Source organism: Ochotona curzoniae, unplaced genomic scaffold, assembly GCF_017591425.1.
Source record: "Ochotona curzoniae isolate NIBS_2020 unplaced genomic scaffold, NIBS_Ocur_1.0 contig_2210, whole genome shotgun sequence".
In the NCBI taxonomy this organism is placed as follows: Eukaryota; Metazoa; Chordata; class Mammalia; order Lagomorpha; family Ochotonidae; genus Ochotona; species Ochotona curzoniae.
In genome coordinates, this window is record NW_024465369.1 from 3,687,964 (window position 1) to 3,712,524 (window position 24,561).

Genomic DNA, 24,561 nt, shown 5'->3' on the forward strand with positions numbered 1-24,561 from the left:
CTGCCCAGACTAATCATCCTCCAAAGTGCCTCCTGCGCTACAATAGCAAGGAGATATTTTCTCCCTGACCAGCTGAGAGCTGAGGGGTGGGGTGGGAGTGAAGCGGGGGGAGGAGCTCTTTTCTTTGTCTCCTGACCCCTTAGAGCAGCATGGTTAATTGCTTTGTCTAGCAGTTAAAAAAAAAAAACACTGTATTAAGCAGTGAGGTTTAGTGCATGCATGCACTGTATGCATACATTCATGATCACTGCAGTGAGGTGTTTTTCACTCTTTTTTTTTTTTTTTAATGTGAAAACAGTGACTCCAGATCGAGAAACTTGCTATGCTTTTTCAGATAGACATCCCATTGTCTCTGAGGACAGTGGGAACTCTTCCAAAGGTGTCAGCTGTGCATCTGTGCTCTTACCTTTTCCCTGGGTGGCAAAACAGCAACTTGCTTTCCTATGATGAAACCTGTTTTTTTTTTTTTTTCCCGATTTTTGTCTGCTTAAGTTCTGTTTCTAGTAGGAATCCAGCACCACTCATTCTTTGGGCAGAATCCCCCATGAGTCTGAACAGTGAGACTTGCTCTGTTCATTAAGATTGCCCCTACGAAGCGGAATTGATGAGTTTCCAGTGGTCATTTGTAGTGTTCGAGATCCATAGGCATCAGGCTTGATGCATGACCCTCATCTCCATGGGCTCCTGTGCAATGATTCTCATCTGTCTTAGTTAGAAAGTGAATTAATCTTGACCTTGGCCCCTGGGGTGTGGTTCCATGCCCTCTCACACGTCCTCAACTCATTGCTTTATCAGAACCACTTCTTGTTTCGAGCCCAGGCCTTCCACCCCAATTTCAATCACATCAAGTCTTGTGTCTGTAAATTACATGGCTTTGGTTTTAAATAAAGTCTATATTCCTAGCATTACACATTTCCAGAAATTTCTCACTCTGAGTTGTAATTTAATTACAAGGATCATTAGAGCTTTGAAGGATGCTAATGGGCAGAAAGGGACTTAACAAAACAAAAGTTATTATTAGGAATTACAAATCACTTAGCATTTCAACATCACTTGTCGGATGTGGGCATTTTGTTGAAAGAGAGTTTGTTTTGAACAGTGACAGTGCAGAAGACCTATGGAAGAAATGAGCTTCCAACTTTCTATTGTAAAAGCATGCAGAGGAAATTATCGCATTATATTTTGTATTAGTAGTAGATTTAGAAACAGTATTACCAGAAAATTGATGTGTTAAGTAATGCTATTTACCATTCCAATGCAATCATTCAACTGTATTTATTTCACCCTTACTTTCTTTGGATGTCAATGAAACAGATATTTCAAACTGAAACCAGAGCTGTCTGATATTCTTGTTTATGCCTTCAGTGGGATGAAAAGTTAAATCATGGTGACAACATTATTAATTAGGAAGCATATGAAAACTTTATTTAGCTTGGGATTCATCTGATTAGCAAGCATCAGTTAAATGTTAGACTGAAGAAGTGGTTGAAAGTAGCTGAACTGTTCCTTGGTGACTATGTTTAATCACAGAATATTGTAACTGTGTTTGTATTTATACCCCATTGTATTGATTTTGGTGTGCTTTGTTTTATGCCTCAGGCAGTGCCACACTGAATTTATTGCTCTCCTTTAAAATTAGAAACAGGAAAACATTTCAGTTACATAGAAAGTGGACATGGCTTGGAAATCACAGGTAAGTGGCTAGTTATTTATGCCAAGTTTAAAGCTCTCAGGTTCTGTTGCCAGGCCATGCAGAGAAAATAAAGGAAGCAGAATGGTTTCTTATAAGAACACTTATGATCATTGCATCTCTTCTTCTTTCCCTCTTTCTGTGCCCTTCCTAAAGCAGCTCTCTTCATGCAGGTCACTGCAGGGAAGGGTGTTCGACAGGTGGGAGGTTATGCTCGCTATTGTCTGGCCTCCACAGTCCATCAGTTCCATCTGACAGTGTTACAGACTGGTTGCTGTGTTTCAGAAATAATGGGAATTGTAGAGATTGTTCATATTGATTTGTAAGCCAGTGGTTGTGCTTTCTTCCAAGAAATGACCCAGTTCTGTGGCAACACAGCTATAGAAGAGGATGCACAGAAATGTAGAGGCCCATAACACAATCCCTTTATCTTACCTTGCACTGTTCAAATTGTAGCATCCAAAAATAGGAGGGTAGTTAAAAACACTCAGGGGGAATGAAATTAAAAGGCTATTTTAGAAGAAGAAATTTTGAAATCTATACATTGCGTCTTCTCTTTTTAAAAAAGATTTATTATTTTTATTGGAAGAGATCCATCTGATGCTTCACTCCCCACTTAGCTACAGTGGCCAGAGCCGAGCTGATTCAAAGCCAGAAGCCAGGAGCTTCTTCTGGGTCTCCCAAGTGGGTGCAGGTGCCCAAGGACCTGAGCAATTCTCTGCTGCTTTCCAGACCATAAGCAGGAAGCTAGATTGGAAGTGGGGTACCCAGTACACGAACCTGAGCCCATATGGGATGCCGACACTTGAAAAGGGGAGGGTTAGCCTGTTGAACTACAGTGCCAGCCTCTCTACTTTGGTTTTTCATGATATGCATTTACTCTGAACTTTCTGAAGAACCCCCTTCAAAATGGGTTTTAAAAAGATTTTGATCCCAAAGCATATGAAACCAAATTTATTTTTAATTACATTTTCCATGACATTTTTGAACTCTGCTTGTATAACTGGGAAAAAAAAACAAGGTAAATTGTGGCAGGAGAAGCAAACGAATAGGTAGAAAATGAGGGAGAAAACAGAAGCGTAAGTGGAATGAAACCCCAAAAGAAAAGAGAAGTTGCTACAAGAAGAAATGTTTGAGTGAAAAAACAGAGGTATCTTCTGACATAAAAGGAATAAAAAGAAACAAATGAAGATTAACAAAAACATAACCAAAAGAAGGCAGAGGGTAGAACGAGAAAACAGTTGGCAGATTATGAGGAAGTAACTTTTCATTCAGAGGAAAGTTTCTTCAGTTTTACCTCTTGTAATTTATCCCTTGGAAGAAGGTCCAAGGCTCTTCAAGTCAGTGATTAAGGAACTAATGAGAAAACTGCTTCCAAGAAGACCTGAATTAATGGCATCTTCCCTTTTCAAATCTAGCTGGTCTAATCTAATTATTTACATATTGCGCCAGAGTGTGTAGTTTCCCCCAAATCCCAAGCTCTGTTAAACTACTTCTAGGAACTGAGAGTGTACTTTTATGTAATCTTCACACCAGAGTAATTTGTGGAGCCCTGGAAGGGAAATGTGAATTGTGATGGTATCTCAGCTTGAAACATATGCAGCGGAACCAGAGGTCACACTCATAACCTAGCAGGAATTAAAGGAAGTGATTCCACTTGAAAAGCCCTAATGTATGTCCAGACTGCAGGGGACAGCTCTGTCCCTGGAGGATGGAGAAAGGAAGAATAAAGGTAGAGAGATGACCAGACGAGAAAGCAGCTATGTACATTGTGCCTGGGTAAGTGATTATCCTGTTGGGTCCTAAATTCCAAGTCTGGATGTCATTGATATCCTGTTCCAGCTTCCTCGGAATCCCATTAAAGTGTTGAAGTCAGAGCTTGGTTCCTGCACCAAGTTCACCATGCAGGTTTATATATGTTTTCATTGTACTGGGCTGCCGGTTGCCACCTAAGCTGAAAAGCACAAGCTGTACAGCACAAGCGCTGGGAAAGTGAGACTGACTCCAACGTATACTGGCTCCAGCTTCTGGCGGGACACTGTTGTACTCCTGCCAATAGCAAATTCTTCATCACCAGCATGTGCTTGTTTTTGGTTATTTGTGTGAAAATCATGGGCTGAGTTTGGAACCAGTTGCCCCTGCTCTGTTTCCTTAGATCCTTGTATGCTTCTCTTGTCACCTTCCATGGTATCTGCTCCTTGGTGGTTTACTGACAGTATGGCTGGCAGATACTGCCTGCATTCACATGCAAGTTTGCTAGATACCAGATGTGTGGACTCGAAAAGATTACTTAACCAATCTCTGCCTCAGTTTCCAAACCTGCAGAATGGAGATGCTCAACTCCCTTCAGTTGCTATTGGAATCAATGAGTTAGTATGTGTAATGTGCCCAGAACAGTGACTCAAATGTTAGCAATAAGATCTGTCTTTTCCATTAGAAAATGTAAAAATGTAATTTCACATTAGAAAATATGAAAATGTAAAAGGCAGGAGAAACTTTATACTTTGGATCCCTAGCATAATAAAATAGTCAATGTTAGTTGAATGTTGTAAGATAGTCAGGTCAGGTACTTATTCAGTTAGTCATTTTAGCTAACAAATGTTTCCTGAATTTTTACTAGATAGTGGGAATCTTCTAAATGCTTGGGATGGATGTAAAACCAGGGGGAGAAGTTCATGGTTTAAAGAGGGGTAGTGGTGGAGAGGATCATAAAAGAATAAACATCAAGTATGTTTATGCTTGCACTTTGCCTTAAGTACTGTGAAGGGAAAGATTAGAGTGCCTTGGAAGAGAAGAAGCTTTGTTATTGAGTCCTCAGTCTGTTGTATCACAGGGAGAAAGTAGTGAAGTTGGAAGAGAATTTGAGTATGTACTCTGCATACTATGCTTAAATATGGGCAATCAAGGCAGAACCATTTATGTAATTGATCTTTTGCTGGTTCTGATGCTTTGGCTTAATCCATCCATAATGTTCTCCAATGTCCATGGCTGGTTAGCTCATTTGGTTAGCTAATGAGGTCAGGGTTAGAGGTCAGCATGGGTCAGTGAGCTTTTCTCTTTTTCTGAGGCCAGATTGCACTCTTAACCTCAGCCATCTTGTAAAAGTGAGTGTTTGGTCCCAGAAAGGTTGGAGCAAGAGAATGTGGATGGAAGAGTTTGATGTTCACTGCAAGCACAAGCCTCACTGATCATAGGCCTCGGCTGGCACTTCCTAATGACAGGATGCTGTGTTTTAGAGTTCTTTGTTGGTAGAAAGGGTCTGGTGCTATTTCTGACTGATGTAGCCAATGATTCCTATATATATATATATTTTTTTTTTTTCTCCAGAAAGGAAAATTACTGTTTCAAAATAAGCAAACCACTTTGGAATATCAGCTCTAACGCATGGATGCTGTTGATTCGAGCAGTCCTTCTCTGATGGTGAAATAAAAATTACTAAAGGATTCTTGACAAAATGCAGGTTTGGTACAATAGACGTGGGTGAAGCTGCAGGTAATGCTGTTGCTGCTGACCTATGGACAGTGCTTGAAAGATCACAGATCTGAAGAGACAATATCCAGGTTTTAGAATTAAGACATATCACAAGGCTGAAGCATGGTGGGTTTGACCACTGGTATTATTTACTGGAACTGTTTTTCCATTTAAAGAGCTTCATTGTTTATAAGATAAGCTCTCCATAAACAGTGTTTCCTTTCTGCACCCCTCCCCCCCATTTAAGAATGGTGTTCTAATTTCCTGGGAGGAAAGTATAGACAGAATTCAATATGTTTTCATTCTTATCTATCTAGGGATGTGTGTGTGTGTGTGTGTGTGTGTGTGTGTGTGTGTGTAAGGCTTAAAGTGCTGAAGCTAATCCTTTATTATGCATATAATATATCTTTGAAACACATACAAAGCCTTTCATTTTATGCAGGAGATGCTCAGTTTCATCTTCAACTTATTCTACCATACATGATAAAAATCTCTTGTGTTTTCTGCCTTCACTTTTTGATAATAAAAGAAGACAGCTGCTTTTCCCTACTGCCCTGAAGAAGCACAGTCTCCCGCTGATAGGTCTGCATAACTCCTATTGATATGAAGTTGATCATGAGCATGAAGTTGCCAAAGAAACTACTCTGAGAAAATTTCCATGAGTGTGAAATCATGGGAATCGAAGTTGATGGGAACAGCTCTCCCCACATGAGAACAATCAGTAGCATTCTTATAGGAAAAGAATCTAAGGAATACTGATGGTTACTTATGGAAAGAATTGCCAAGTTCTGCCCAGCACAAAAATACACTCTGTATTGTTCTTTAAGTCTTTGGGGGTAGGTATACATTTGTTAAATTTGGACTTTTGTAGTTCAGATGCTTTGAGTCCACCCTAAGCAATCAACAAACAGGATGGCCAAGGCCACTGGAACCAAATGATCTTCTCAAGGTGTTAGACTCAAGTTACAGGCAGCATCAGGGCATGGCTGTCTTCCATGCCTTCTCATTGCCCTTCCATGTTTTGGAGGCCTTCAGATTATCATCACAACCGAAGCTGACCACACACGGACAAAAGTTTAGGATTTACATTTATCTTTATTTAATTTATTAATTTATCTTTATTTATTTAAGCTGTCAGTCAATAAATATGAAATTAGTTTCTACTGTGGACCTACCACTGTTTTACATAATGTGAAGTAATTTAATATTTGTTTATGGGTTCCAATTTTCTATCAGTGAACTACTAAGGGGTGAGTTAGGCACTTGCGGCTGCAGAGTTGTCTCTTACAGCCCACTGGGGAGGTATTTATCATAAAAGGCTTGGGCACAGTTAAAAGTTCCACAACTCTGTCTCACATCCCCCACATGTGTCAGTGGCTGAGATGCTTTCCCAAGGGCCTCTTACATCACTTCTTTCCTTTCTTCATCTGCTTGCCTTGAAGGCCTCATTACCCAACTGCCACCTCTGGTCTGTGGTTGAGGCTTGGGGCCCCTCCTCCTAGATAGCCCCATACATTTTCTTTCTTTCCATTCAAAGCACGGTTACTTTGTTTTTTCTCCCCCAACCATGCTGGATAACTGAGGCTAAATCACCACCACCCTCTTTCCTGTAATCTCTGCTCTAGACTCAGGATTCGACCTCCTATCAATGCCCCTTGGTTAGAACTTTGCTTCCTTCCACTTGTCCTATGCATGACTATGAAATCCCCATTTCTGAAGTGTGCTGATTTATATGCAGGAGTTAGCAAGCCTGGAACTGCACCTGAGACATTGCAGGCAAGGACCAAAGTGGATCTGTTGTCTTTTTTTTCTGTATAATCTAAATAGATAAAATCTGGAAGAAGAAGTCTTTAACAATTGGGTTTCTATACAGATAAAATGGGGATGATAATAATAATACACGTCATGTCCTGGGATTGTTGTGCAAGTTAAGCTATTATTTTAATGAGAAGTTCAAGCTTTGAATAAATTTGTTGTTTTGTAACACTTGATGTTGTTAATGAATATTAGTTTTGCTTGTTCTTTTTAATCAAATGATAAATATCTGGGGGCAAACACCTATTTTGCTTTTTTGGGATTCCCCTAATTTCTCATCAGGTTGCCCAACAAAATGTTTCCATCCTGAAGAATGTCAGCAGTGCTCAGCTGGCTCACTCTCATGCAGGTTTCTGACCAGGCTCAATGTGTCCTGGTCGGGCATCTTTTCTGATGAATCAGAACTTGTGCCACATTCACTAACAAATATTTGCACATCGGCCATGATTGACTGATTTATAGCAACAGGGGTTTGCCTGAAACTAAACATTTAAAAATAGATAAAAGGAAGGGCCTGAGTGGTGGCATAACAGGGTAATCATCTGCCTGCTGCACTGGTATCCCGTATGAATACCATTCAAGTTCCAGCTGTTCCACTTCCCATCCAGCTCTGCTTATGACTTGGGAAAGTAGTGGAGGATGGCCCAAGTCCTTGGGCCCCTGCACACATGTGGGAGACCTGAAAGAAGCTCCTGGCTCCTGTCTTTAAACTGGCTCAGCTCCAGCCACTGCAGCCAATTGGGGTGTGAACTAGCATATGGAAGACCTCTATCTCTGTCTCTCCTTCTCTCTCTTTTAAAACCTACCTTTTGGTCCCGGCGTGGTGGCGCAGTGGCGCAGTGGTTAAGGTTCTCGCCTTGCACGCCCAGAATCCCATATGGGCGTTGGTTCTAATCCCGGCGGCCCCGCTTCCCTTCCAGCTCCCTGCCTGTGGCCTGGGAAAGCAGTCAAGGACGGCCCAAAGCTTTGGGACCCAAAGAGAGAGAGAGATGGCATGAGGCTTCAGGTCAAGGTATACTATATGTTTCAGGTGCGCAATGAAGGGAACCTGGGGGTTAAGATGTGCACTGGGCACCTGCGTCCCCGGCCCTGGCCTGTGGATGGCGCTGTGGCTGGAGCCCTCTTCAGTGGGAACTCTAGGCTGAACAACAGGCATTTCGTATAGCTCCGTGGTACCGAAAAGGCCCACAAGTCACTTAGAATTGCCTCAGTGTGCTTGTGCCTCCTCAAGTAAGGTTCGGCTCTAAAAATCCTGATGGCGCAGCACTGTTTCTTCGTTGTTACACGGCTGAAGGAAAAAAACAAAACAAAAAACAAACTCATCCCTTGGCGGGGGGTTCCCATTGGAAGGAGACCCTTTCCGACTCTTACAAGCAATTTGTTCCTGAGGAAACAAAATTTCTCCCCTCAAGTCACCACAGAATTTCGCAGAACCCAAACACACGTTGCTGTACACCGTGGTCACAAGGTAACGCGACTCTGGAGCCAGGAGGGGCGCGTTGGGAATCCCAAGAACTTGGCCAGGGTGTATCCCTTGATTTTTGGGGGGTTTGGCCGACATCACAGAAAGCCTCCCTTCAGCCCTCAAGTTGTTTCGAGTTCTATGGCAACGGCAGCCTTAGAAACTTGAGAGTCAGGGGGATGGGGAGGATGGGAAAGAGATAAGAAAAGATGACTGAATAGGCCTGGGAGTTTATGTGGGGCGCTGGGAGGGGAAGAAGCGGGTGGGAGGCGCGCCCCAGCCGCCGCCGCCGCCGGGTGACCTCACCGCAGCCAAAAGGCGAACAAGGGAGGGCCCAGCCCAGCCCGCCCGCCCGCCCGCCCGCCCGCCGAAGGCAACAAAGCCGGTAGGTGGGTGGATGCGGCGAGGAGAGAGGGAAGAAAAGAGTGCTGGTGACAGGCCCGCAGTGATGACCCTGGAGGGTGAAGCGGGCCACTCCACAAAAGCCCCGGCCCGAAAAATGGCCTGGTGTGTCAGGCAGCGCAGGCCGGGTGCCCACCCAAGAGTTGTGTCCTTTTGTGTCAGCTACAACAATAGAGGGGGTGGGGTGGAGTGTGGTGGTGGGGAAACCAGGCCACAGACTCGAGGCGCAGACTGGCTGGTGCGGATGTGGCTCTGCGCTGGCGGCACCGAGCGGCCTCGCCGACCGTTGCTCGGCAACCGGACGCCGCCCGCCAGCCCCGCGCCTGCAGAGCCCACTGACAGCCGGAGCCGGCGTTCACAGGCTGGGCTGGGAAAGAGGGAACAAAGGAGCCCGGGGTGGGGCGGCGACTGCGTGGGACCCGGGCAGGCCCTCACGCTGATTGAGTTGGGGACCCTGCTCCCGCCGCCCCTCCCCGACTTCTCAAGGACCTGAGTTGGGACCTTCCCTTGGCAAAGCTCAGGGACTGCTTGCTTGGACAAATATAGCGCTTCCTCCATCTTCAAGTGCGTTCTTTGCCCAGATGTTGCATTCAATTGTCTGCCTATTGTGTAAAAACACGTAAACACCCCAAACAAACAACAAAAACAGATCTTGTTCAAGTGGCCAGCTGACATTCATTTGTACAACAGAAATGTTTTCCGAAGCCGGAGCTACGGTGCACCTGGGTGGGTGGGAGCGGAGTTTGACACACGAACGTGTTTGCTAAGCACAGCGTGGCTCCTGCACTGTCTAGTGAAAGGCAAGTGGGCGAAACTAGTGCTTTAGTTAACAGGAACGTTCCAGTGTTAGCTTCTTAGTTTAGAATCTTTTCTGTACAGCATCACAGGATAAAACCTACCCAGTTCTGCTGTAGCAGTGTCAAAGCAACCCGACAGTATGTAAAGCAATGGGCTCGGTTGGTGGAATCTGAATATCAAAAAACTTCTGGGTGTCATGAAATATTCGACTTCTTTTGAAGTTTCCATCCTTTTAAAAGCATATAGCACTCCTTCCTTATCCATAAAGGATATGTTCCAAGATCCAGTGGCATCTGAAACCGTAGGTAATATAGAATTCTACATATACTGTCTTTTTTCTATACATACCTCCCCGTGAAAAAATGTAATTTATTAAGTAGGCACAATAAAAGTGAACCACGAGCCCGGCACGGTAGCCTAGCGACTAAAGTCCTTGCCTGGCATGCTCCGGGATCCCATATGGGCTTTGATTCTAGTCCAGGTAGCCCCACTTCCCATTGAGATCCCTGCTTGTGGCCTGGGAAAGCCTTGGGACCCCGTACTCACATGGGAGACCTGGAAGAAGCTCTTGGCTCCTGGCTTCGGATCAGAGCAGCCACGGCTGTTGTGACTACTTGGGGAGTGAATCAATGAACGAATGGAAGATCTTCCTCTCTGTCTCTCTTCCTTTCTGTATATCTGACTTTCCAATTAAAATAAATAAACAATTAAAATATTTGGATAAAAACACCCTATAGGCTATTTCTAGAATTTTCCATTTAATATTTTTAGGCCATTGTTGACTGTGAATAGATGAAATCCTGGAAAGTCAAATTATGGGTAGGAGACTATGGTACCATTTGCTTGGAGGTACTACAAAAACAGACATTTGGATCTGACCAGCAAGGTGTCATAACCTGGTATAGACAAATGCATCAAGGCTATGTAGATGTTAATGTTAGGAGAAATTGATGAAAGTTATATGAAAATTCTCTGTATTCTCTTTTTAACTTCCCAGTAAATATATAACAAATCCCTTTCCAAAAATTGTATTGGAAAGCTTTGCACTTAAATATTCTTTCAGACTTTTTTTTTAAGTTTAATAACTTTTTTTTTAAGTTTATTCTGAAAGAATAAACTTTAAGTTTATTCTGAAAGAACTTATTGGTGACCAAGCCATTAACATCAAACAATCTGGAAACAAAACAACATTCTGATAACACAGAACTCTGGCCCTGAGGGTTGGATGGATGAATAATATTTTCAGCTTCCACTGGATTAGGATAGGAAACAGTATGAAAAGAACCAAACCCATTTTATCTAGTAGGAAACTTGAAAATTTTTGTTCAGCTCATTTTAAACCATATACATACACTCCCTTTTTTTTTTTAACATCCTAACTTGTCATCTACACCAAGTATAGCAATTTTGAGACTTTGCTTTATAAGCTGCATTCTTTCTTGATATTATTAGTATGTTAACGATATAGATTTGTATAATTGTGTAGAAGTAGTATCTTATGGAGACTTTCTCATTGCCTTCTTCCAAATGGAACTCTAAAACATTCTATCTCAAGTTGGGTACTACTGACTTTTGAAAGTGGATGATAACTGGGGCTGGCACAGTGGCTCTGTTGGCTAATCCTCCACCTATGAGCACTGACATTCAGTATAGGTGCTGGTTTGTGTCCCAGCTGCCATGCTTCCGATCTGTCTCCTTGCTTATGGCATGAGAAGGCAATAGAGGATGTTCCTGCACCCATGATGGACACCAGAAAGAAGCTCCTGGCTCCTGGCTTTGGATGGGCTCAGCTACAGCCATAATGCCTACTTGGGTAGTGAACCAGCAGATGAAAGATAGTTCTGTCTGTCTCTTCTCTGTAAATCTGCCTTTCCAATGAAAATAAATAAATCTTCAAAAGAATGGATGGTAATTACATTTTAGGGATGGTTCATGCAATATAGTGCCTATAGTTGACAATACCAAACTGTGTACCTTAAACTTTAAATAGAACACAAATGTTCTATTTACACACACACACACGAACACACACACACACACAATACCTTGTTTTGGAGATGGTGTTATTGGTATATGTGTATGTTCCAGTTCATTAAGTTATATACTAGGCATTCAACGTATGTAATTTTTTTGTATCTCAATGATATCTCGACAAAGGTTTAAAAAATGGATAATGAGGAAATGTAGAAGGGCATTTAACAGAAAGCATGTATTCCTGGATGTAGTTCTGGAAATATCCAGTCCACAGGGAGCTGATTGGTGTAAGCCTCGCGTGTGGGTGAGAGAAGCTCAGTACCAGGTGTCAGTGCTAAGGATGGGACTTTCATAGTGTTCCTCAGCAATTAGAAAATAGCTGGAAATGGGGCTTCAGTTTTCTATCCTCTCTGCCTTGTAATCTCTTTTCCTGGTCTAACACTCTCCTACTATACATTCGGGCTTTTTCTTTTGGAGATATTTCAGGGATCATTCATTCAACCACTTTTATCAAACATGGACTTTCCCTAGACCATGTTCTAGACCAAGGCTGGTGTTATGAAGATGAAATAAAGATGGTGTGTATCCTCCAGTTCAATGACCAAGTTCTCCTGTGTGCCTAGAGTGTAGACACCAGCATCAGAATCACTAAGGATCATAAAATGACAAATATTCCATGGTATCTTTGTGTGTGCAATATAAAAGAGATGGGTTTGAAGAAGGAGTTGAATTGTGGTTATCAATCATTGGGGAGATGTTAGTCAAAGTGTTGTTGGCAAGAAAGCTCAGTTGTGAGATGAGTAAGTTACAGAAACCTAATGTATAACATGGTGACAATAAAGTCATGTATTTCTTAATGGGATAGCATTTAAGTGTTCTCTGCCAACAAAAACATAACCATGTGAGGTAATACATATGTTAATTAGCTTGATTATGGGAATCATTGTACAAGGAATATGTATGTCAAAATGCCCCCATGGGATGCCTTAAATATACACAATTAAAAATTCTGTCAAATGAAATGGTCATTTTAAAAAAAAATCACTAGGGAATGCAGTTTCCTGATCCCTCCCTGCAATTGCTGAACCAAAATCTGCACAGGACAAAAACTGTATTTTTAAACAGATTACTTAAATGACTGTCTTGCTTACTAAACATCTGAGGTCCACTGACTGGTTGTGAAAATGTGTTGGGTATGGTGACGATGTTGTGAACTGGTTATTACAGAAGCATAGCAGAGGCGGGAAGGGCCAAGAGGGAAATTCCTTCCAAATGACATTTGGGCCTAATCTTCATGAAAGAGAAGACAAGCATGAGGATGAGCATGAGGTTCAGACTATTTTTCACAGAGGGATCAGCAGAACAAAGGGAATGTGGGCAGGCAAGTGTGAAAAAGCACACTTCTTTTTCTGGTGGGAGTGTTTGGAATGAATTCCGTGTGGTAGGCTACAGGCATTGTGATAGTCAGTGGAGAGCTTATTTTGAGCCAGGGACTCCTCATTAAGCCACTCTGCCTGATTTCAAGTTAAGGGTGTATAATTTTTGGTAAGGGCTCAATCTTTTTTTCTCTTACATGTTATACTCTGTAGCCCAGGCACAGGGAATAAAAACCATGTTCCAGGTCAAAAGATGGTATCAGATAAGGGCTTCTTGGGACACTGCTTTTACTTTCCAGGATCTTGGGGAATAGAGCTTCCTACCTTTTGATAATATTAGGGTTGTAAGTTCTGTGATGCGTAATGGATGAAGGATGTGTGTCATCCTTTAGTTCCTCCCCAAAGTAGGTGTATTTGTACTTCTATGTGTGGTGGGGGATAGATGTGAGATAGTTATGAGAACAGAACTCAGTGGCATCCTCTGCCCCTATATCGCCTTGTCCTCTGGTTTAGTTTTAATTGCCGCTTTCTAGACATTTTTGTTTCCTTCTGATTTTTCTTTTCCTGACTTCAACAGGTGGTCTTGGCATTGCAAAACTTTGACTCTTATGAGAACAAGCTGATCAGATTGTCAGGCTTATCTTCTTTCCCATGGTTTCATATTTCCTTCCAGATTGATCTTGTTCCTTTGACTAACCTGTTTTAGGAAGAAGAAATTTCACTTGGTCAAGAGCCTGCATTCGCAGAGCCTGGGCAGCTAATGTAAACCAGAAAACCACGCAATTCAAAAACCTCTTTACAGTGACACAGAGCATTATCTAAGCTGTTCTTTAGAGAAGAAGCTCAATTCATCAAAAATAGTTGCAGTCACTTGAAAAGTTGGTGTGTACCATTTGGTTTCTGGGCGACGACAACATTTGTTTTGTGCTAAAAGTGACCCCTTTGTGTCGTCTTTCACTAGGAAGTTACAGATTTGGTGAAAACAGAATAGTGACCAGTTACAAAAAGGTAGAGAGAAGATGCCTAGGGGTGGAGAGATAGGAACAAGTAAAAGTAAATGCATTCCTATCTGTCGGAGGCCAGCTCAAGCTGAGTTCGGAGCTCGACCTACTGCACGGACCCCAGCACCTATCCCCTTTTTACACGCCCATATATATACACCTATTTCCATAGAGCAGTTGTAGAAAAAAATAGAACCCTAGCCTAGACAATCTTAATTTCGGCAAGGTAATTCTTTGCTGAGGGGAGCTAGTCTTTCTATGCCTTGTAGGATATTTAACAACAGCTTTGGCCTCTATCCATCAGATATCAGTAGCATTTCCCTTCCCACCCCTAGTTGTAACCATTAAACGTGTTTCCAGACGTTGCCAAATGTCTCCTGAGGCAGAGGACAAGATCACCCCATGGTGGGAATTGTTGTTCTAGTAGAATCACTCACCATGTTAATAAATCAAGCAGTATCTCAAGTGTTTTTGGTAATGATGGGAGGCCAGGGTGCGCTAAGGGCTGCATATTTGTGGTTGGTAGCTTTCAGCTCAGGCTTACATGGACATGGAGCATAGTTTCACCTCAAGAATGTGACAGTCACAGCTGTGAGCTGACAAAGCAAAGAAGCAAATCCTTTTGGATAGGATATCCTATGAGCATAATATGTGACATTCATGGGTTTTCAGAAGTGGCTTTAAAGTTTTTGGTTTTTTTTTTCTTCTGAGTCTTTGTGCTGTTGCTATCCTCAAACTTAGTGTTTCAATTCTTCACAGTTTAAGAGGTTGAAGTAGAAACCTCTTCTTTCCATTCCTGTGGTCCCTGACAATAGGCTGGTATCCAAACAAAAGAGAAATTCACCTGAACTTTTAATTTGTATTTGATTTTACTTGGAGTTGGAGAATGTTCCACACTCCAGGCCCCAGTGATCTTAGGTTGAAAATTAAGTTACAGGCTAGTACAGCTTTCTGTAGGAAATTCCCATAGTTCCAGGCCCCTAGGGTGGGTGCCTGGCTGATTTTGGAGGAAATTCATTCTGCCTTCTCCAGGCTGTGTAAAGCCTTTCCTTTGCTCTTATCAGGCTTGCCCTGCCTGCTAATACAATAACACCTAAACAATGAAAATATAATAGGGAGATTTAGACCGAAAAGTCACAAAGGAAGGAAATTTGGAGCTACTGCTTTCACTCAGGCTCTCATTCAAAAGGTCTTAGCATTATCTAAACATCAGGGAGTCCTGTTATATACATCACATATCATATAATTATTCACAAATCTGCCATAAAGATTCTTAAACTATCTCAGTCCTTGAACTGATAAATAAAAAAAATTTAAAGGTCTAAAATACTAGCCAGGTTGTCTAGGGTAAACTTGCAATTAAACTTATAAAAAAATAATTTAGTTAAGATTGGTGGTAGTCATAATACCTTGGTTTTTTTTAAAAGATTTATTTTTTATTATTTTTTATTGGAAAGGCGGATATACAGAGAGGAGAGACAGAGAGGAAGATCTTCCATCTGATGATTCACTCCCCAACTGAGTGCAACGGTCGCTGCTATGCCGATCCGAAGCCAGGAACTTCTTCCAGGTCTCCCACGTGGGTGCAGGGTCCCAAAGCCTTGGGCCGTCCTGGACTGCTTTCCTGGGCCACAGGCAGGGAGCTGGAAGGGATCCCGGGTGTGCAAGGCGAGGACCTTAACCACTGCGCCATCGTGTCAGACCCTACCTTGGTTTCTCAGTCAAGTTTAATTTGGCCTTATCTTTGAAGCCTTGTGTAGGTATCCTGACTTTCTGTCATTTTTATATCACTGACATATTTGAATATGAATTAGTGTGTTGACTTCACATGTAGGGGTCAAGTTGCTTTCATCTTTCCACTACTGACATTAGTTATATTTTAAAGTAGCAGCTTAAGTCTGGAGGCATTGTTGTAATCAGTGATTGTCATTTTACTCTGCTCTCTTGAGTGTAACTTAACACTGTTAGATTTACCTTGGCATGTAAAGTAGTCATAATAACATTAAACTTCAAAATCTCTAGGACAAAATTGAAGGTTTGTGCTGCCGTAGCCCTTTGTAGAGCTGTAACTTAGCTGGGAAATTACATTTCAATTGAACATTCTATAATGCTCTGAGGTGCGGCTGTAAATGACTGTGAAAATACCAAGCACACCCCATCCTGACATTTCTTATTAAGCATGTAAAATTCTTGAGTGAAAGTAATATTGCAGAGTAATTTGGTTATTAGGGCAATAATAGCATATCTTGTCCTGGTGAAAAAGTTACCTATTGTTAGCAGTTTTTCTCCCCTATTTTAATGGATGCATTAAGAAAAGTGCATAATGAATTTTATCTGAGCAAATTGCCTGTTTCACATTTTTTTCTCTGATTCTAGCACTATGCCATAGTCTGGATGGAAAAGTCCTATCCTCAGGGCTTGTAAATTCAAAGAATTTCACATAAATATTTGATATGACAAAGACTTCTGAAGTCACACTCTGAAGAAGGAATGTCAAGTGCTAACCTATAGTTGGTAGGATCACAATGATTAGATTTTTCTTTATGCCTCTCAATATTTTAAAACCTTTCAGTAATTAATAAATATTGTCATGTATTTCGAAAGCTTTGTTGTGTGAGGTTAATGTACCCACCTTCCTGGCTGCTTCAAGCTACTTCATCATGAAACTTCAGTATATACGTGTATACATATGGATGTCTATGTGTGTGTGTGTGTGTGTGTGTGTGTGTGTGTGTGTGTGTGTGTATCACATGAAAATAGTTTCATTTTATTTCATTGCTTGCAAATGCATAAATATGACATTTCCATTTCTGTTTCACAAAGAAAGGAGCCAGTCATTTTTAGCGTTTTGTTTAGGATGTTTCTAGAGAAGTATAAGCCTGTGATGTAGTCATTCAGGTATCTCAGGTTGATCAAATTGAAAGAAATGAAAAAGTTTATTAAGCACTCAATAGACTGGCTTTTTAAAAAAAAAAGATAAATTATGCTTGGAATGTATTTAGATATATTACTGATAAGTATTTTAATTTGATTAAGTATATTTTAAGGTCACATCCACCCAAGAGCATCATTGAAATGTAGAGCTATGATAAAAGCAGCACAGCTGTCTGCTACTCAGCTTGCTCTGAACTTTCCTGTTCTTTCACTGCATCTATTATTATCCAAAAAGAAAGAAGAAAGCAGCAGGCATTTAGTCTGGCAGTTCAGACTGCCTTGTCTGCATTGATGTACCCAGTGGGACTGAGACCTAACTAATGCAGACCCTGGCGGGGCAGTGGCGATGGTTTGAATAGCTGGATCTCTGCCACCCTTGTGGTGGACCTGGTTTGAATTCCCAGTTCCTGGTTTTGCCTGGGCTAGACACTGGGAGTGAGCCAAGAGAAATTTATCTTTCTGTTTCTCTCAAAAAAAGGAGATAAAATAAAAATAAATAAGAGGAAGGAAAATAAAAAGAAAACATGATTATGAAGTAAAGCCACACTAATATCTAGTTAACAATTTCTGTTAGCTTTTGGGTCAAACGCAATATGTCATTTGCTCAAGTGATGTGGGTGTTTCAAGGCAATGTGACATTTTCTGCCATCACAGTACCTGATGCAGAATAGGAGGTGCTTAGTCTATGTGTCGAGTGAATGCGTACTGTTTGCTTGTTTATTTATTTATGCAATGATTCATGTATCACATTGTATTATCCTCATAGTATGATTTCACGTAATGATATCACTTTCTACTTCATACCGTTTTCTAACCATAATTATTTCTTTGTCCAATTTTGTGTGAATTTTTATGTACTCTCTGAAATTCACTTCTGAAGAAAGAATATCTAGCTGTCTTCTGTCACTCTATTTTTTATATATCTACCTATTTCTCTGTCTTATATGTGTATATCTATTTATGTATTCCCATTCTTTCAAAATGAGTTTGTATACATATGTGAAGAATGAAAATAATAGAGAGGACCCAGTGCAATAGCAGTAGTGGCTAAAGTCCTCGCCTTGTGCGCATGGGATCCCAAATGATCACCGGTTCTAATCCTGACAGCCCTGCTTCCTATCCAGCTCCGTGCCTGTGGCCCGGGAAAGCAGTTGAGGACGGCCCAAGGCTTTGGGACCCTGCACCCGCGTGGGAGACCCGGAGGAGCTCCTGGGTTTGGATTGGCTCAGCTACAGCTGTTGTGGTCACTTAGGGAGTGAACCACTGGACGGAAGATCTTCCTCTCTATCTCTCCTCCTCTCTGTATGTCTGCCTTTCCAATAAGAGTAAATAAATCTTTAAAAAGAAAAACACAATTTTTCTAATTGCTGTTGTGTTGGCTTCCTTTCTCCCTGAATGTCTGTTTTTCACTAGTTCTTTATCTTATTCTCACAATTGAACAATCTGAAACTCTAACTTTGCTTCCTTAGTCTTTTGCCCTGTTTGTACTTAACTTGTCCATCCTATACAGTTTCACCTGAAGAACCTTCCTAAGAGCTGTCCTCTGCTCTGTCCTTTCCTAATGTGAAAGCTTTGGAGATTCCTCTCTTGTCCCAACCCCATGGCCTCAGGGCTTCTTCAGTCTCACCTCATTGAATTCCTGGGATGACTAAACATATTTGTATGTTTCCTGTAGGTCTAGCATAATATAAGGCACTGTATATGATAGTACTTTGTAAGTATTGATGAAAGACAATCTCTAATAGTTTTAGCTTCTGAAGAATTTGTTTTGGACAGGTAACATTATTGAGAAGTAGATATGTTCAATATCAACATTCAAAGGGGGGCAGGTATCATCTGTCTTTCAAAAACTTGCAACTTTGTTGGGATGAAGGGCTCTAAACATGCAAAATTGTGAGTAGCAATGTTGAGAACATTCTGCTAAAATCCATTTGAGAGACTCAGGAACTATGTTAGCTCCACATCTGTAGTGACAGGAGGAGTCAGATTTTTGGTCCAGAACACCAACATCCCCTCTTACAGTGCCTGGGATCAAGTTCCACTTTCACTTCCAATCCAGCTTCTGGCAGGTGCACACCCTGGGAAGCAGCAGATGATGGTACTAATAATAGAGTACCTGCCACCCATGGGGAAAACTTGAGTGGAGTTCCTGGCTCCTGGCTGTAGCCCAGTACAGCTTTCATTAGTGCAGGTATCTGGGGAGTGTACCAATGATTTGAAAGATTTCTTCCGGGCCCAGTGCAGTAACCTACTGGTTAAAGTCCTCGCCCTGGACATGCCGGGATCCCATATGGGTACCAGTTCTAATCCCAGCAGCTTCACTTCCCTTCCAGCTCCCTGCTTGTGGCCTGGGAAAGCAGTCGAGGATGGCCCAAAGCCTTGGGACCCTGTACCCGCGTGGGAGACCCGGAAGAAGCTCCTGGCTCCTGGCTTCAGATTGGCTCAGCTCCGGCCATGGGAGTCACTTGGGGAGTGAATCATTGTGTGGAGGCTTTTCCTGTCTGTCTTTCCACCATTCTGTATAACTAATTTTGCAATAAAAATAAGTGAATCTTTTTTAAAAAACAGAATGCTACCATGAAGTAAGACTGAAAATATAATTCAATAAACCTGAGGAAAAAAAAGAAAGATTTCTCCCTTTGTCTCTTCTGTGTCACTCTTCCAAGTGAATTTTATTTTTTGCTGTTATTTTTTAAAGATGCCCACTTTATATGATTTCTACTATTTTAAATTTGTTTTATGACTTCCACATTATCGATACTAGTAAATATTCCCTGTGAACACAAGATTACAATTAATAATAAAAAACCCATATAATCCAATTTAAAAATTGTTGAAGGATCCAAATATATCTTCCTTCAAAGAAGATATACATGTAGTCAATAAATACGCAAAAAAGTGTTCAACATAGTTATTACGGAAATTTAAGTCAAAACCATCACGAGGTACCATCGCATACTCACTAACAGAGCTATGATAAATAGAACAGCAAGTTTTCAGCAAGGATGTAGAGAAACTGAAACTCCCCGGCACATCTGTTGAGAATGTAAGTGCTTTGATAGTCTAGCAGTTTCTCAAATGTTTGAGCATAGAGTTACTATACAATTTACCGGTTCCACTCTTAATAGACAGACCTAAGAGAAATAAAATGTACGTCCATGGTACCAATACTAAATTAGTAACATTATTCATTGCATCCGAAGAGTGAAAGTAAGTCACTTATTTATCAGTTGGGTACTAGACAAAATGTGCTATAGCTGCACTATGGTGTAATATTAGTAAAAAGAAGTGAAGTACTGGTATCTTTTACAATGTGGAACAGCCTTGAAAACATCACTCTAGAAGCACCAACCCCAAAGAACCACAGATTAGAGAATTTCTTTTCTTAATTTTTTTTAATATTTTTATTCGAGAGGCAGATTTTACAGAGAGAGGATAGACATAGAGTGAGATCTTTCATCCACAGATTCATGCCTCAAATGGCTGCAATGTCAAAGCTAGGAGCCAGGAACTTCTTCTGGGTTTCCCATCTGGGTGCGGGGGCCTTAGGCCTTGTGCTATTCTCCACTACCTTCTCAGGCCATAAGCAGAGAACTGGATTGGACGTGGAGCCACCAGGACTTGATCCAGTGCTGATGTGGGGATGCTGCTGCCACAAAGTAGAGGATTAGCTTAGTGCACCACTGTGCCAGCCAGATTATAGGATTTCCTTGTTAGAAAATTTTCTGTCTAGAGGAGGCAAACTTATGGAGACTGAGAAGAGATTAGTAGTTGCACATTGTTTAAAGTCTGGGAAGGCTGTTCGCATAGTGAGTGCTCTGAAAGTGACTGTATTGGTAGACGTACACATCTGTGTTATATTAAAGGTTAATGAATTGCAGACTCTAGCTAAGTGATGTGGTATGTAAATTATACCTCAAAAAAGCTATTTTATGAACATTTCTAATTCATATTCATAAGATATATAAAGTGTTTGAAGTATGTAATATATGAAATATTAGTGTATGCAAGCAATGTTGATAAAACACAAGTTCCTTTCTGTGAGACAATAATTGGACCTTGGGTGGGCATTTAGCCTAATAGCTGCAGCAGTGGTTAAGATGCCCACACACTTGGACTTGTTTTTTTTTTTTTAAGATTTATTTATTTATTTATTGGAAGGTCAGATATACAGAGAGGAGGAGAGACAAAGAGGAAGATCTTCCGTGATCCGAAGCCAGAATCCAGGAACTTCTTCCGGGTATCCCACACGGGTGCAGGGTCCCAAGGCTTTGGGTCGTCCTCAACTGCTCTCCCAGACCACAAGCAGGGAGCTGGATGGGCAGTGGAGCCTCCGGATTAGAACCGGCGCCCATATGGGATCCCGGACGTTCAAGGTGAGGACTTTAGCTGCTAGGCCACTCCGCCGGGCTCCACACTTGGACTTGTTAATCAGCTCTACCTCCTTGCTTCAGGTTTCTGCTAATGTAGACCCAGGGAGGTGATGGTGATGGCTCAAGAAATTGGGTTCCTGCTATACGTATTGCAGATTTTTATTGTGTTTCCAGCTTCTACTATTGGCCCTAGTACAGCCCTGCTTTTTTATGTGTGTTTTGTGTGTTTTTATGAGTGTGCCTTTTAAGTACATACATGAATATATAAGCAATTAAATAACAGTCTATTTTCTTGGCAAGGAAAAAGTTGGTCAAACTTTTGTGAATCTTCCTCTGACATAAACAGATGATTTATACTAGGATGGATGCCACTATTTTTGTTCAAATAACATCTTTGGTCTATTTTTATAAAGCTTATTAACACTTCCCAGAAATTGATTAAAGTTCTTTGTGACAGTAATCCTTTCCTGTGTGTCTAAGACTTGGCCCTCAGTCCTTGAGAAAGGCCAAGAGAACCATTGCTTTATGTTTTAACAAGGCAGGGTCCAACTGGTACACTTGTGTGTTCTTGGGTAAAACACTGGAGAAACATGAGCCATGTTTTAGAAGATTCTAAATCATTTTTCAAAATTGTGTGTTCACTTCCTGAAAAATCTTTTTTTTTTTTTTTAAGATTTATTTATTTATTGGAAAGTCAGATATACAGAGAGGAGGAGAGACAGAGAGGAAGATCTTCCATCCGATGATTCACTCCCCAAGTGAGCGCAAAGGCTGATGCTATGCCGATCCGAAGCCAGGATCCAGGAACTTCTTCCGGGTCTCCCACGCTGGGGCAGGGTCCCAAAGCTTTGAGCCGTCCTCAACTGCTTTCCCAGGCCACAGGCAGGGAGCTGGAAGGGCAGTGGAGCTGCTGGGATTAGAACCGGCGCCCATATGGGATCCCGGACGTTCAAGGCGAGGACTTTAGCTGCTAGGCCATGTTGCCAGGCCCCACCAGCCTTTATTTTTAAGGTACAAATAATAAAGACCACATATTCATGAATCAATAAGCTGGAATACATGGATTCTCAGGTTTTATTCAGGAAAAGATGCACCTTGCTGTAATTTATCTTGTGTGTATGTCAGTACAAGATCTGGAAGGGGTAATTGTGCCCTCTGACAGTCATTTTATTTTTTTTAAGTTTTGTTTATTTATTTGTATTACTGGAAAGTCAGATTTACAGAGAGGAGGAAAGACAGAGATGAAGATCTTTTGTCCAATGATTTACTCCCCAAGTGGTCGTGATGGCAGGAGCTGAGCTGATCCAAAGTCAGGAGCCAGGAGCTTCTTCCAGTCTCCCACACAGGTGCAGGGTCCCAAGGCTTTGGGCTGTCTTCAACTGCTTTCTCAGGCCACAGGCAAGGAGCTGGATGGGAAGCAGGGCTGCCAGGATTAGAACCAGCGACCACCTGGTACATGCAAGGCGAGGACCTTAGCCGCTAGGCTACTGTGCTGGACCCAGTCAATTAGTTTTAGATAATCTTAGGCTCTTACTGGAAGAACTAAAAAGATAAGTAAAAAGAACTTTAAAAATGTGCTTTTTTTTTTTTTTTGGTTGTTTCGTCTTAAGTTCTAAGTAGTAAAAGGAATTCAAAGGCCTGGTTGGCTTAGAATCTCTTGGCAAGATAATTGGCTTTAATGTTAGCCTTTTGATAACCCACGATATTATGCATGGAAGGACCACTCATTCAGCCAGAATCTGATAAACTTACTAGTTCTAACTATGCAGCAGCACCTATAAACAGGAAAATTATAAGTGATGGAAAAAAATAAGCTATTCAATGGAAAATGTGAACAGGAAGTATAATCTGCAGGAACAGCACATAACTGAGCTGCAACAGATATTTTAAAATTTTAGTTTCCAAAGAGGTTGAATGAAATAACTAAGATCAGTAAGGAGTTAAGGCTGGAATCAGAACTGGAAATCAACTCCTTGCAGAATTTTTTTTTTTAAATCTTGTACCATTTACTCATTCATTCCACGTTTTTGAGTACATGCAATATTTTAAGTTCTGTGTAGTAGATAGATGCTGGATCTATAATAATGAATGATATAGAAAATGCTTCATTCTTTTGTGATGGAGACTGATAGAAATTTCTTTTTTTGTGGTCGCACAATTGTGAGTCCGGTAGTATTAAGGAACTGTAAGAATACCTGATGAGAGGGGGCGGTGTGATGGCTCACGTGGTTAATCCTCTGCTTACAGTGCTGGCCTTCCATTCAGGCTCCAATTCTGGTCCTGACTGCTCCATTTGCCCATTCAGCTTTGTGCTTTTGCCCTGGAAAAGCATTGTAGGATGACCCAAAGCCTTGGGATCCTGCACTTGAATGGGAAACCTGGAAGGGACTCCTGGCTTCAGACCAACTCAGCTCTGGCTGTGGCAGCCACTTGGGGAGCGAACCAGTGGACAAAAGATTCTTCTGTCTAAATCGCCTTCTCTCTGTAAATCTGCCTTTCCAATAAAAATAAATATTAAAAAAATAAACAAATGCACAATACTGAGGTTTGGCTAGTGAGAGCATACAGGGGTGAGTGCCCACCTATATATAAATTGATTCAGATTTAATTTTTCTCATCTTCCAATTTTACCTACCAATTATGACCATGGAGCCTGATTGTGAATATGTCGATGTTTACATTAACTTTATGAGAAAAATTGTCTTCATTTTAAAAAATGTGATGAGTATCTACTTGTTCTGCTGCGGTTACCTTTAATGTTATTTTCCCAGAAAGGCTTTCAATAATCTCTAGATTATCTAAATTAACTAATTTCATTAGTTTACATACCCAGGAACAGGCATTGTGGCACAGGGAGTTCAGCCCCACTTGGAATGCTGCATCCTGTGTCGTAGTGCCTAGTTCAAGTCCTGGCTACTCTGCTTCTTATCTAGCTTCCTGATGATACGCCACAAGGCAGAAAGAAGGCAGCAGGAGATGGCCCAAGTATGTAGGCCCATACCAAAGATCCAGATGGCTTTCCAAGATCCTGGCTTTGGCCTGGCATGGCCATGGCTGTTGCAGGCAATGGTGGGATGAATCAGTGGGTGGAAGTTTGCATATACCTTTTCTCCTTCCTTGTCCTTCATTATCCATTTCTGCATTTCAAATAAATACATATATAGATTTTTTTTAAGAGGAAAAATTAGGGGCCAGTGCAGTAGCCTAGTGGCTAAAGTCCTTGCCTTGCATCCCTCAGGATGCAATATGGGTACCAGTTCATATC

The 24,561-nt window shown here is 41.5% G+C and overlaps 1 long non-coding RNA gene across 1 annotated transcript in view; it reads left to right on the forward strand.

Moving 5' to 3' along the window:
• The first annotated feature begins 8,138 nt into the window (after positions 1 to 8,138).
• The window catches only part of LOC121150575, a 183,965-nt gene continuing 167,542 nt past the window's right edge, over positions 8,139 to 24,561 (forward strand). Inside the window, exon 1 of the long non-coding RNA XR_005882993.1 lies at positions 8,139 to 8,444. This is a non-coding gene — a long non-coding RNA (uncharacterized LOC121150575). The remainder of the gene's footprint in view (positions 8,445 to 24,561) is intronic.